Below are 12,521 nucleotides of genomic sequence, written 5' to 3'. Positions count from 1 at the left end.
CAATAATTCAATGTTATTTTTATAAAATATCGTCAAAAAACAATGGTTTTATCATACGTAACAGGATGTGGAGCGTTATTGTTTAGCTTGCTGTGATTGACATAAACAGAATGGTGTATTTTTGACGATGTTGATGTAGTGTACGATGGCTATTCATCAATTTATATCGTTGTTTTTTACTGTTCATAAATATTGTAGTTTAAAACGTTGTCATTCATATTAAGGGCTGCCTATATCTGTAGATGAAAAAGGAGACCTTTTGAATTCAACCCATTGCTCAAGTAATCGTTCAAAAACAATTTATTCTCAGCTTTATTTTTTTTCTTTGCATCAGACCTCACAACTCACTCGGATTTATCGAATAGTAAAACAAATCTCGACATCATCCGATTTACGATTGTTTTCAGCTCCCCGATTTTAATTTTTGTAATTGTTTTTTTCTGGATGTTCTTCAACATTTTGTGAGCTTAATTATATCTTCCGTCATATTTGCTAAACCATTTTCTAAAAAATCGAGTTAGCCAGTTTTTCGATGTGACCGTCAATTTCCACTATTTATGCTAATAGTAATCAAGGTAATAAGTTACCGTCGAAGTTCTGCCACGGATATCTCCGACATTATTATTACAAAGATTTTGGAAATCTTTGTAATAATAATGTCAGAGATATATCGATGTTGTGATGTTATGAAGTGGTGTGACATTTTATTCAGTTACACACCATGTAGTGGGACGTTTTATTCAGTTACACACTATATGGTGTGACATTTTATACAGTTACACACTATATGGTGTGACATTTTATTCAGTTACACACTATATGGTGTGACATTTTATTCAGTTACACACTATATGGTGTGACATTTTATACAGTTACACACTATATGGTGTGACATTTTATTCAGTTACACACTATATGGTGTGACATTTTATTCAGTTACACACTATATGGTGTGACATTTTATTCAGTTACACACTATATGGTGTGACATTTTATTCAGTTACACACTATATGGTGTGACATTTTATACAGTTACACACCATGTAGTGGGACGTTTTATTCAGTTACACACTATATGGTGTGACATTTTATACAGTTACACACTATATGGTGTGACATTTTATTCAGTTACACTATATGGTGTGACATTTTATTCAGTTGGTGTGACATTTTATACAGTTACACACTATGTGGTTTGATGTTTTTTTACACATTATGTGGTTTGATGTTTTATACAGTTACACACTATTTGATGTTTTGTTTTACATGTTGATGTTACACACTATATGTGACGTTTTGTTCATTACACACTATGTGGTTTGATGTTTTACACACACTATGTGGTTTTATGTTACACACGTGGTGAGACGTTTTGTTCATTTACACACTATGTGGTTTGATGTTTTATACAGTTACACACTATGTGGTGGGACGTTTTGTTCATTTACACACTATGTGGTTTGATGTTTTATACAGTTACACACTATGTGGTTTGATGTTTTATACTGTTATATACTATGTGGTTTGATGTTTTATACAGTTACACACTATGTGGTTTGATGTTTTATACAGTTACACACTATGTGGTGGGACGTTTTGTTCATTTACACACTATGTGGTTTGATGTTTTATACAGTTACACACTATGTGGTGGGACGTTTTGTTCATTTACACACTATGTGGTTTGATGTTTTATACAGTTACACACTATGTGGTGAGACGTTTTGTTCATTTACACACTATGTGGTTTGATGTTTTATACAGTTACACACTATGTGGTGAGACGTTTTGTTCATTTACACACTATGTGGTTTGATGTTTTATACAGTTACACACTATGTGGTGGGACGTTTTGTTCATTTACACACTATGTGGTTTGATGTTTTATACAGTTACACACTATGTGGTTTGATGTTTTATACTGTTACATACTATGTGGTTTGATGTTTTATACAGTTACACACTATGTGGTTTGATGTTTTATACAGTTACACACTATGTGGTTTGATGTTTTATACAGTTACACACTATGTGGTTTGATGTTTTATACAGTTGCACACTATGTGGTTTGATGTTTTATACAGTTACACACTATGTGGTTTGACGTTTTATACAGTTACACACTATGTGGTTTGATGTTTTATACAGTTACACACTATGTGGTTTGATGTTTTATACAGTTACACACTATGTGGTTTGATGTTTTATACAGTTACACACTATGTGGTTTGATGTTTTATACAGTTACACACTATGTGGTTTGATGTTTTATACAGTTACACACTATGTGGTTTGATGTTTTATACAGTTACATACTATGTGGTTTGATGTTTTATACAGTTACACACTATGTGGTTTGATGTTTTATACAGTTACATACTATGTGGTTTGATGTTTTATACAGTTACACACTATGTGGTTTGATGTTTTATACAGTTACACACTATGTGGTTTGATGTTTTATACAGTTGCACACTATGTGGTTTGATGTTTTATACAGTTACACACTATGTGGTTTGATGTTTTATACAGTTACACACTATGTGGTTTGATGTTTTATACAGTTACACACTATGTGGTTTGATGTTTTATACAGTTACACACTATGTGGTTTGATGTTTTATACAGTTACACACTATGTGGTTTGATGTTTTATACAGTTACACACTATATGGTGTGACATTTTATTCAGTCACACACTATGTGGTGTGACATTTTATTCAGTCACACACTATGTGGTGTGACATTTTATTCAGTCACACACTATGTGGTGTGACATTTTATTCAGTCACACACTATGTGGTGTGACATTTTATTCAGTCACACACTATGTGGTGTGACATTTTATTCAGTCACACACTATGTGGTGTGACATTTTATTCAGTTACACACTATATGGTGTGACATTTTATACAGTTACACACTATATGGTGTGACATTTTATACAGTTACACACTATATGGTGTGACATTTTATTCAGTTACACACTATGTGGTGTGACATTTTATTCAGTCACACACTATGTGGTGTGACATTTTATTCAGTCACACACTATGTGGTGTGACATTTTATTCAGTCACACACTATGTGGTGTGACATTTTATACAGTTACACACTATGTGGTGTGACATTTTATTCAGTTACACCCTATATGGTGTGACATTTTATACAGTTACACACTATATGGTGTGACATTTTATTCAGTTACACACTATGTGGTGTGACATTTTATTCAGTCACACACTATATGGTGTGACATTTTATTCAGTCACACACTATGTGGTGTGACATTTTATTCAGTTACACCCTATATGGTGTGACATTTTATACAGTTACACACTATATGGTGTGACATTTTATTCAGTTACACACTATGTGGTTTGATGTTTTATACAGTTACACACTATGTGGTGGGACGTTTTATTCTGTTGGGTTTGTTTTGATTTTCACGTGCCCTAGATTTGCCACTGCCTAAAGATCTTGTCTGTCGTAACCTGTTATCATAACAAGTACACAATGCTCCTAATGAGTCCCCATTCCTGGTAAATGTTTGAAGATAATTTTTCTTCTCCTCTGAAGTGTTGCTTTCTTTTGTAGTTGATGGTCAACAGCAACAACAAGGTGTTCCAGCTTTCCTTGGATCTCATGAAGGAAACTTTATTCGTTGTACTGAATAATCGCAACGAAATAGCTCATTTTGGTTTCACGAGATGCTGTTTAAACCTTTCTCGACCATTTTGATGTCTGGCGAATTGGACATCGTGCATGAAGACAAGGTTTCTTTTTGTTCTTTTATTTTCAGTGGGAAAACGTATGAGAATGTAGAATCTTCCAAGTGTACGGATGTTCGTGTTCAAATTCAGATCTTGAGGGAAGACAGTGGAGTTGTAGAAAGTTGTGCATATGGAAGTTATGCATGAAGAAAGTTGTCCATTGGTTAAATTGTACTAGGGGAATTTATACAAGGGAGAAGTTGTCTATTGGGAAGTTGAACATGTGGGAAGTTGTCCATAGGGGGAAGTTGCACATGTGAGAAGTTGTCCATAGGGGGAAGTTGTACATGTGAGAAGTTGTCCATTGGGGAAGTTGTACATGTGAGAAGCTGTCCATAGGGGGAAGTTGTACATGTGAGAAGTTGTCCATTGGGGAAGTTGCACATGTGAGAAGTTGTCCATAGGGGAAGTTGTACATGTGAGAAGTTGTCCATAGGGGAAGTTGCACATGTGAGAAGTTGTCCATAGGGGGAAGTTGCACATGTGAGAAGTTGTCCATTGGGGAAGTTGTACATGTGAGAAATTGTCCATAGGGAGAAGTTGTACATGTGAGAAGTTGTCCATAGGGGGAAGTTGTACATGCGAGAAGTTGTCCATAGGGGAAGTTGTACATGTGAGAAGTTGTATTGTGGGTGAAGTTGTACTAAGAAAAGTTAAACAAGTGGAGAATTTTTACGTGGGCATTGAATATGTGAGAAAATTTAAGTGTGGGAAGTTGTATGTTGGAAAAGTTGTTCATAGAAAAAGTTGTACGTGAAGGGAAGTTGTATATAAGGAAAGTTGTATATGGAGAAAGAGGGAAGTTGTAAATGGAGAAAGAGGGAAAGTTGTATATTTTTTTTTGGGTGGGGGGTGGAGTATACTAATATTAGTATTTTTACATTTAGCAAACGATATAATTCGCACTCGCCAGTCCGTTTCACATCCCTCCCTTTACACCACACCTCTCCCTTCGCTTCACAACAAACTGCTTTTAAATTTTGTCATTTTCATGCAAGCTATTTCAAAAGTGTTTCTCGGTCACACAATTCTCAATCAAATAGCTATTACTTGCGAAAATTTCACTATCAGACGATCCATTGGAAGTCCAACAACCTATTCCATCAAAGGATTTTGCAGATTTTGATGCAATAACTTAATTGGGCTACAAATGTTGAGATCATTTTCATACAGTGTTGAAAGGTCATTTTCGTGAAGTAATGTATCGTGAAGGACTGGGAACAAGCATTGATTTTTTGAAATTCAAAATTCAAATTTACAATAACGTGTTTGGCGCCGATTTGCAATTCCTTATTTGTGAGAGAATATTTCAGATCTGCCTTTAAAAAGGCTCGTCAAAGCCTTTTGTCAACATGGAAACATGCAAAAAACCTTTACAGGTAAGTAAATCTTTAAGCTTTGCAATTTATTTGATAATGAACTTGTTGGGTGCCTGAATTTTATCGTGTGTTCGTGTTGGTTTTGGATGCTTATTCTGTACACAGCCTGTAAAGTTTCCACATGTATTAGAAAAAATCTGCAAGTTCAGAAGTCTTTAAAATATCATTTACTTCTGGTTTGTAGGAAGCTTTAGCAATATAATTATAAAAATATAATTTTAAAATTAGCGCCACAAATTTGTTGGATAAACATGGCGACCATGGTATATTGTTTTACGAAACTATAAAGTTTGTACCTTTGTGCAGGGGCGGATCTAGGATTTTTCAAACATCAGTCATAAAACGTCGGAGGCGCTCCGCACCTGGGGGGGTCTGAGGCATTCTTCCCTGAGAAATTTTGAATTTCAGAGCCTTGAAAATGCCATTTTCAGCGTTTTAGAGCAATAAAAAATGTATTTTGTGGGCATCGTTTTTGCGTAAAAACAGCACATTTTTCTTACGTTTTTTTTCAAAAAAAAAAAAGTGAACAATACTTGAATGTTTTGCCAAATATTTAGGCTCATTATCATGCCAAATATATGGCTCATTAGCATGTCTAGGAACGTAAATTTATTTTACAATAATGCTATTCAAAAATAGATATATTCTTTAAAAATTTCTACCAAGTTGTCAGGCATAGACCCCCCTAGAGACCCCCATTTAAACCTCTAATGAGTTAAGTTAGAATTTGGTACTATAAGTGACAGTTCATAGATATAGAAAAGCTCAGACTTCAAACCATGCAAGTTTATTGTAACCCTTTACCCAAGGTCGAATTAAAAAGTTCAATGTCTAAACGCGAAATACAGCATGTAATTTTAAAGAGATTATGCAACGATAAACTCGTTGATGAAGCAGTTTTAGAAAACGAAAGTATTTTCATGCAAAATACAAGAGGTGAAGTAGATAGCATTGCTCAAACAGATGTTAGTCAGGAAGAGTCAGACGAAAGACAATGGCAAAGAGAGGAAGGAGAAGTAAGGTGGAGAAGAGAACGCGAAAGACTTGAATGGGAGCGTGAATGTGCACGCGAAGAGAGAGCGTTTAAGTTAAGAGAACAGGAGATAGAACTAGAAAAATTAAAACTTCAAGCCACAAATACACATGCTGAACATTCTAGAACAAATTTTGACATAACCAAGCATGTGAGAATGGTTCCACCGTTCCCGGAATTGGAAGTAGACAAGTACTTTTTGCATTTTGAAAAGGTCGCCGAAAATTGTAAATGGCCCAAAGAAAGTTGGACCATGTTTTACAAAGCGTTTTAATAGGAAAAGCAAGAGAAAATTTTTTCTCAAATGTCTGTAATTGATTCTGCGGATTATGACTTAGTAAAAGATGCGATCCTAAAGGGTTATGAGTTGGTCCCCGAAGCCTACAGACAAAAATTTCGTGCTATTAGCAAAAATATATCTATAACTCACTTAGAATTTGCTGAACAAAAAGCTCAACTTTTCGATCGATGGTTAGCTTCGGAAAAAGTCCAAGATTTTAAAACTTTACGGCAGTTAATTTTAATGGAAGAATTCAAAAATTGTATCCACTCTGAAACACGAATTTTCCTTAACGAGCAAAATCCTAAGACACTTAGTGAAGCGGCCCGTCTTGCTGATAATTTTTCGCTTACTCATAAATTTGCAGTTAAAATTAACCCACATCCGTTTTCACAAAGAAGCACTCAAAACACACTTGATGGAAAACAAACACATTCGTTACGATTTTCATCGTGGTTTCCGAACAATTACGCACAAGGCAGACAAAACTTACAAGGCAACAGAAGTCAAACAAAACAAAATTTCCAAAGCATGAAATACCAAGGAAAGCAATATTCACCCGGTAATTCCCCATTTCGACAAGTAATTTGCGATTATTGCAAACGAAAAGGGCACACAAAATCTGAATCACAGACAAGTCAACTACCTACTAATGTACTATTATACTAACGAAAGATGCGCATAAAATCGTACAAATTGCACCGAAACATGAAAGATCAACCCAAAACCGAATAGAATCTGTCTTATCGTTACAGATCGAGAAACTAAAATGTAGGAGGTTGCGTATGGATATTATTCTAGTCAAGTTCAAGCAACTTAGCTCAAATTCTGTTTATCAACAAAACAATTTATATGGAGTTGTTGATGCTTACAGGAAATCTTCATTACCATGTTTTATTCATGCACATGATTAGAATGCACTCTTGAAGTTGGAGCCAACAACATGAGTTACTTACTAGAGTTGTGGGGTTGATTTATAACTTTGTAATGTGGATTTGTTCTTAATTTGCGTATCCAAAAATATACACAGAGTTTAACGTTGCTCATTAGTGAAAACATCTTTCACGCTCAGTTTAAAGTAGTTGGAAAAATCGTTCAATTGAAATGATTTAACCCCACTCTTACATATTCACTGTTAATCGCGCTCTCCACTTCCTCAACAATATCTTTGATACCAGAGTCGCTATTCACATAGCCTTTAAGAAAATCATCTAGTACTTATGCCTCTCTTTTACGGTAATTTTACACTACACGTCTACACAGGGGTGACGCCAGGAATTCCCCGACGGAGGGGCTATGATCCCCGACAGGGGTGTTGACTTACTAAGCTGATGTGAATATGCACTTTTCATGCAAATCTTTTTTCAGGCAAAATTTTCAAAAATTATTATCGATCCTCGCTTTAACTAAATCGTTGAAACATATGGTTTGTTTTGGATATACATCTACATGAAAAATTAACACTACTTATTCGACTTGTTGCGAGAGCCCCAATTAGAACGCTAATTTGGGGGATGGGTTGTTTTTTATATATTCGGTTGTGCCCAATTGATTTTTTTGAAGAGATATTTAATTTTAAAAGAAGTCATTCTGACACAACTGAATATATGAATATCTCCACCAATAACCGTTGTACCAACAGCCCTGCTAGTCGTGCATGCAATCCAAAGATTTACATATGATTAAATATAACAAAGCTATACAGTAAGGAAAAAAAAGCCGTGGTTCTACTAGTAGTTTTGGATAGTAATAATGAAATAATAATTATCTCCTTCAAAGCTTTATAAACATGTCGAACATTTTCTTTAATCTATACAAAGCTGTAATCAAAGGAAAACGAGGATCTTTTAGTTATTAGATATTATTATTTTTGTCTTGCTTCGCTTAAATCTTATGTTTTGGAATTTAATCTCAATGTGTTGAGCTTTAAAATGATAACACAAAGGATCGTGCAATAAAATATTCCTCGACGCCTAGCAACTGCGTATATATCTATACAGCCACATATACGGTTCAGTTACATATACTGTTTCTCGATTTTTACAGAGTTGAAAGCATCAAAGAGAGGCTAAACGCGTTTCCAGCAATCATTCAAAATCTTCCCAAAATTCTTAGCGCGGCGGATGAGAAAATGAACGGACACGAGTAGTCCAAAATTAACGTTAGTCGTTTTTTTTGCGCAAAAGTTTAGAAAATTACTCATAACTCTGGATCTATTCATTCGGATATTTTCAAACTTCACAAGTCTATAGTATTTTATATCCTTCATAATACTTGAAAGATCTGGAGGTTGCACAAAATTAGAATTAAGAAAGAATTTACTTTACAGTTATGTGACGCCATGCTTCACTTAATAATTATATATAAATATATTAACAGAAAGCGCAAAAGTTTAGAAAATTACTCATAACTCTGGATCTATTCATTCGGATATTTTCAAACTTCACAAGTCTATAGTATTTTATATCCTTCATAATACTTGAAAGATCTGGAGGTTGCATAAAATTAGAATTAAGAAAGAATTTACTTTACAGTTATGTGACGCCATGCTTCACTTAATAATTATATATAAATATATTAACAGAAAGCGCAAAAGTTTAGAAAATTACTCATAACTCTGGATCTATTCATTCGGATATTTTCAAACTTCACAAGTCTATAGTATTTTATATCCTTCATAATACTTGAAAGATCTGGAGGTTGCACAAAATTAGAATTAAGAAAGAATTTACTTTACAGTTATGTGACGCCATGCTTCACTTAATAATTATATATAAATATATTAACAGAAAGCGCAAAAGTTTAGAAAATTACTCATAACTCTGGATCTATTCATTCGGATATTTTCAAACTTCACAAGTCTATAGTATTTTATATCCTTCATAATACTTGAAAGATCTGGAGGTTGCACAAAATTAGAATTAAGAAAGAATTTACTTTACAGTTATGTGACGCCATGCTTCACTTAATAATTATATATAAATATATTAACAGAAAGCGCAAAAGTTTAGAAAATTACTCATAACTCTGGATCTATTCATTCGAATATTTTCAAACTTCACAAGTCTATAGTATTTTATATCCTTCATAATACTTGAAAGATCTGGAGGTTGCACAAAATTAGAATTAAGAAAGAATTTACTTTACAGTTATGTGACGCCATGCTTCACTTAATAATTATATATAAATATATTAACAGAAAGCGCAAAAGTTTAAAAAATTACTCATAACTCTGGATCTATTCATTCGGATATTTTCAAACTTCACAAGTCTATAGTATTTTATATCCTTCATAATACTTGAAAGATCTGGAGGTTGCACAAAATTAGAATTAAGAAAGAATTTACTTTACAGTTATGTGACGCCATGCTTCACTTAATTATATATAAATATATTAACAGAAAGCGCAAAAGTTTAGAAAATTAGTCATAATTACTCTTAACATCAAGAAATCCCAATTTATGCTAATAGGTAGTAACTCGAGACTACGTAGAATCGATTCCATTGTTATTTCAGCCGATGGTAAGCAACTTAAGGAAGCAGAATGGTTTCCCTATTTAGGATTAATTATCAATCAGAACCTTACTTGGGAGGATCATTTTGAACACATGCGTAGTAAGATAAACAAGAAGCTAGGCCTTTTGCGGCGCATCAAGTCGTGTCTCCCACTAAGCGCTAGGATAACTTTTTTTATTTCTTTTGTTCTGCCCCTTTTTGACTACGGCGATATATCATGGGGAGACCGGGGCAACACTACACTTATGACAGAGCTACAGATCCTTCGCAATAAGGCTGCGCGAATTATTTTAGATCTTCCCCTACTGCTTCCGCGAGCGATGCACTTTCAAGGCTCCATTGGAAACCTCTAAAAAGGCGGAGAGCCGAGCATCGTGCTATTTTCATGTTTAAGGTAGTTAATAACCTTTTTATGCACACTTTTCACTGCTGTTTTAACAGTAACTATCATAACTATAATACACGATCAAAGCGAAATATCCGCAAATCATTCGCACACAGAAGATGGGGGCACTGGATAACAATAATTTTTGCAGCGGACGTTTGGAATGCCTTACCCCATTCCATAAGAGATGTGCCCATCTTAAGCCAATTTAAGCGTGGTATCAAGAAAGCACTATCTTAATTAGTTTCGTTTTTAGCATGTTAATTTTCAAATGATGTATGTTTTATCTTCATATTTTCGAATTGTATTCTTTTCTTTTTATTTTTAAATAGTTATATCAGATTTAGTTACTTTTAGAGGACCCCTATGTAAACCACTTTTTAGTGATGTTGGCATCCTCAATAAAGATTAGCTATTATTATATATTATACCGTAATAAGAGAAAGAAAAACATGTTTTCTGCATTTTTTAAAAAAATATTCAATAAATGAATCTATTTTTACTTTTTTCTTCAACCATCAATTAATGAAAAACAATAAATATTCTAATTATAATTAATATTATAATTATATACTTGATTTATTAATAATTAATGAATTATTAATGAATTTCATTTCATTCCAATAATTTTTCGGCTTTTCTTTTTGTCTTTTAGTTGTTTCAGTTTCTGGTTGATGCGGTTGGTGGTCGTTTTGCTGGGGTCTGTGTGGAGAAGTTCGTAGGTGGTGGTGTCTTGTAGGAGGGTTTTGGCTTTGTCGATGTATTCTGATCTGTCCATGATAACTGTTTTGCGTCCTTTGTCAGCTCGTAATATGATTATTTGGTCGTCGTTTTGTAGGTTTTTAATTGCTCGTAGTTCTTCGTAGTTTAGGGTGACAGGTGGTTTGTGGCAGAGGTTATTTGTGATTTTGTGACGAATGTCTTCTTTCGTTTGGTCTGTTAAGTTGGTGTACTTTAAAGCGGATTCCAGGTCGGCAACGTAGTCATGTTTGTTCGCAACTTTAAAGTTGTAATTTAATCCTTTGTTTAAAATTTTAGTTTGCTGTTCGGTTAGTGGTTTGTTCGAGATGTTTGTGACAAATTCGTTTGTGTTGGGATGGAGTTGTTTGTAAGATCTGGATTCTTGTAATTTTCGATGAATTTCGTGGTGTCGTTTTGTTCTATATGCGGATGTTGCTTTTTTGATGGCTTCATTAATGGCTTTGGCGTCTGATTGTGTCGTGTATGTTGTTACGGTTTCTCGATGTTCTTGTAGTTTATGACGGTAGATTCGTAAGCGGTTGTGGGCATCTGATATGTTAAACGTCAACAGCAATCATCCAACACAACACAAAATAAGCTGCATTCGAACACTTTTCAACAGGATAAACACTCATTGTAATACGGAAGAAGCCAAAAAAACAGAACGCAACTACTTATACTCCACATTTATTAAAAACAACTAGCCTAGAAACTTCATAAACAAAACTATATACAAAATACAAAACAAAACACAAACCGACAAAACCAACAAAAAACCGGACGAAACAGTAAAAATCGTCACATTACCATACATAAACGGAACATCAGAAATGACTGCCAGACTTCTTCGACCATTTAATATTAACGTCGCCCACAAACCTACACAAAAACTCAAATCATGTTTCACCAAACATAAAGACAAAACAACAATTCATGATACAACTGACGCGATCTACATGATACCATGTAAAGACTGTTCAAAGCAATACATAGGACAAACATCTAAGAAAATTGAAACGAGACTCACAGAACACAAAAACGCCATAAAACGACGAGATCCGAACTCACTACCGGCAGAACATACACACGTAAACAACCACACATTCGACTGGACGGAAACTAAAGTACACGGACGCGCACAGACTAAACACGCACGCGAATGAGACAATATACAGTAATGTATATAAGACAATATACATTACTATGTAAATAACATCGTCAATGTCGTAAGAAAAAAAGGAGAAGAAAGATAGAGATTCTTACCTTTGTACATGCAATTGGTCAAACTTCCAAGTCAAGTTAAAGATTTTCATGAAATCACTAGCCAATCAGGTGCCGGTTTTGAACACGATGTATTCTCCAATCATATTTACGTTACAAACGCAGTACGATTCTCGTGATACTGTATTTTCAA

The sequence above is a fragment of the Xenia sp. Carnegie-2017 genome, unplaced genomic scaffold (genome assembly GCF_021976095.1).
Source record: "Xenia sp. Carnegie-2017 unplaced genomic scaffold, XeniaSp_v1 HiC_scaffold_71, whole genome shotgun sequence".
Taxonomy (NCBI): domain Eukaryota; kingdom Metazoa; phylum Cnidaria; class Anthozoa; order Malacalcyonacea; family Xeniidae; genus Xenia; species Xenia sp. Carnegie-2017.
This window is presented reverse-complemented; position numbering follows the sequence as displayed.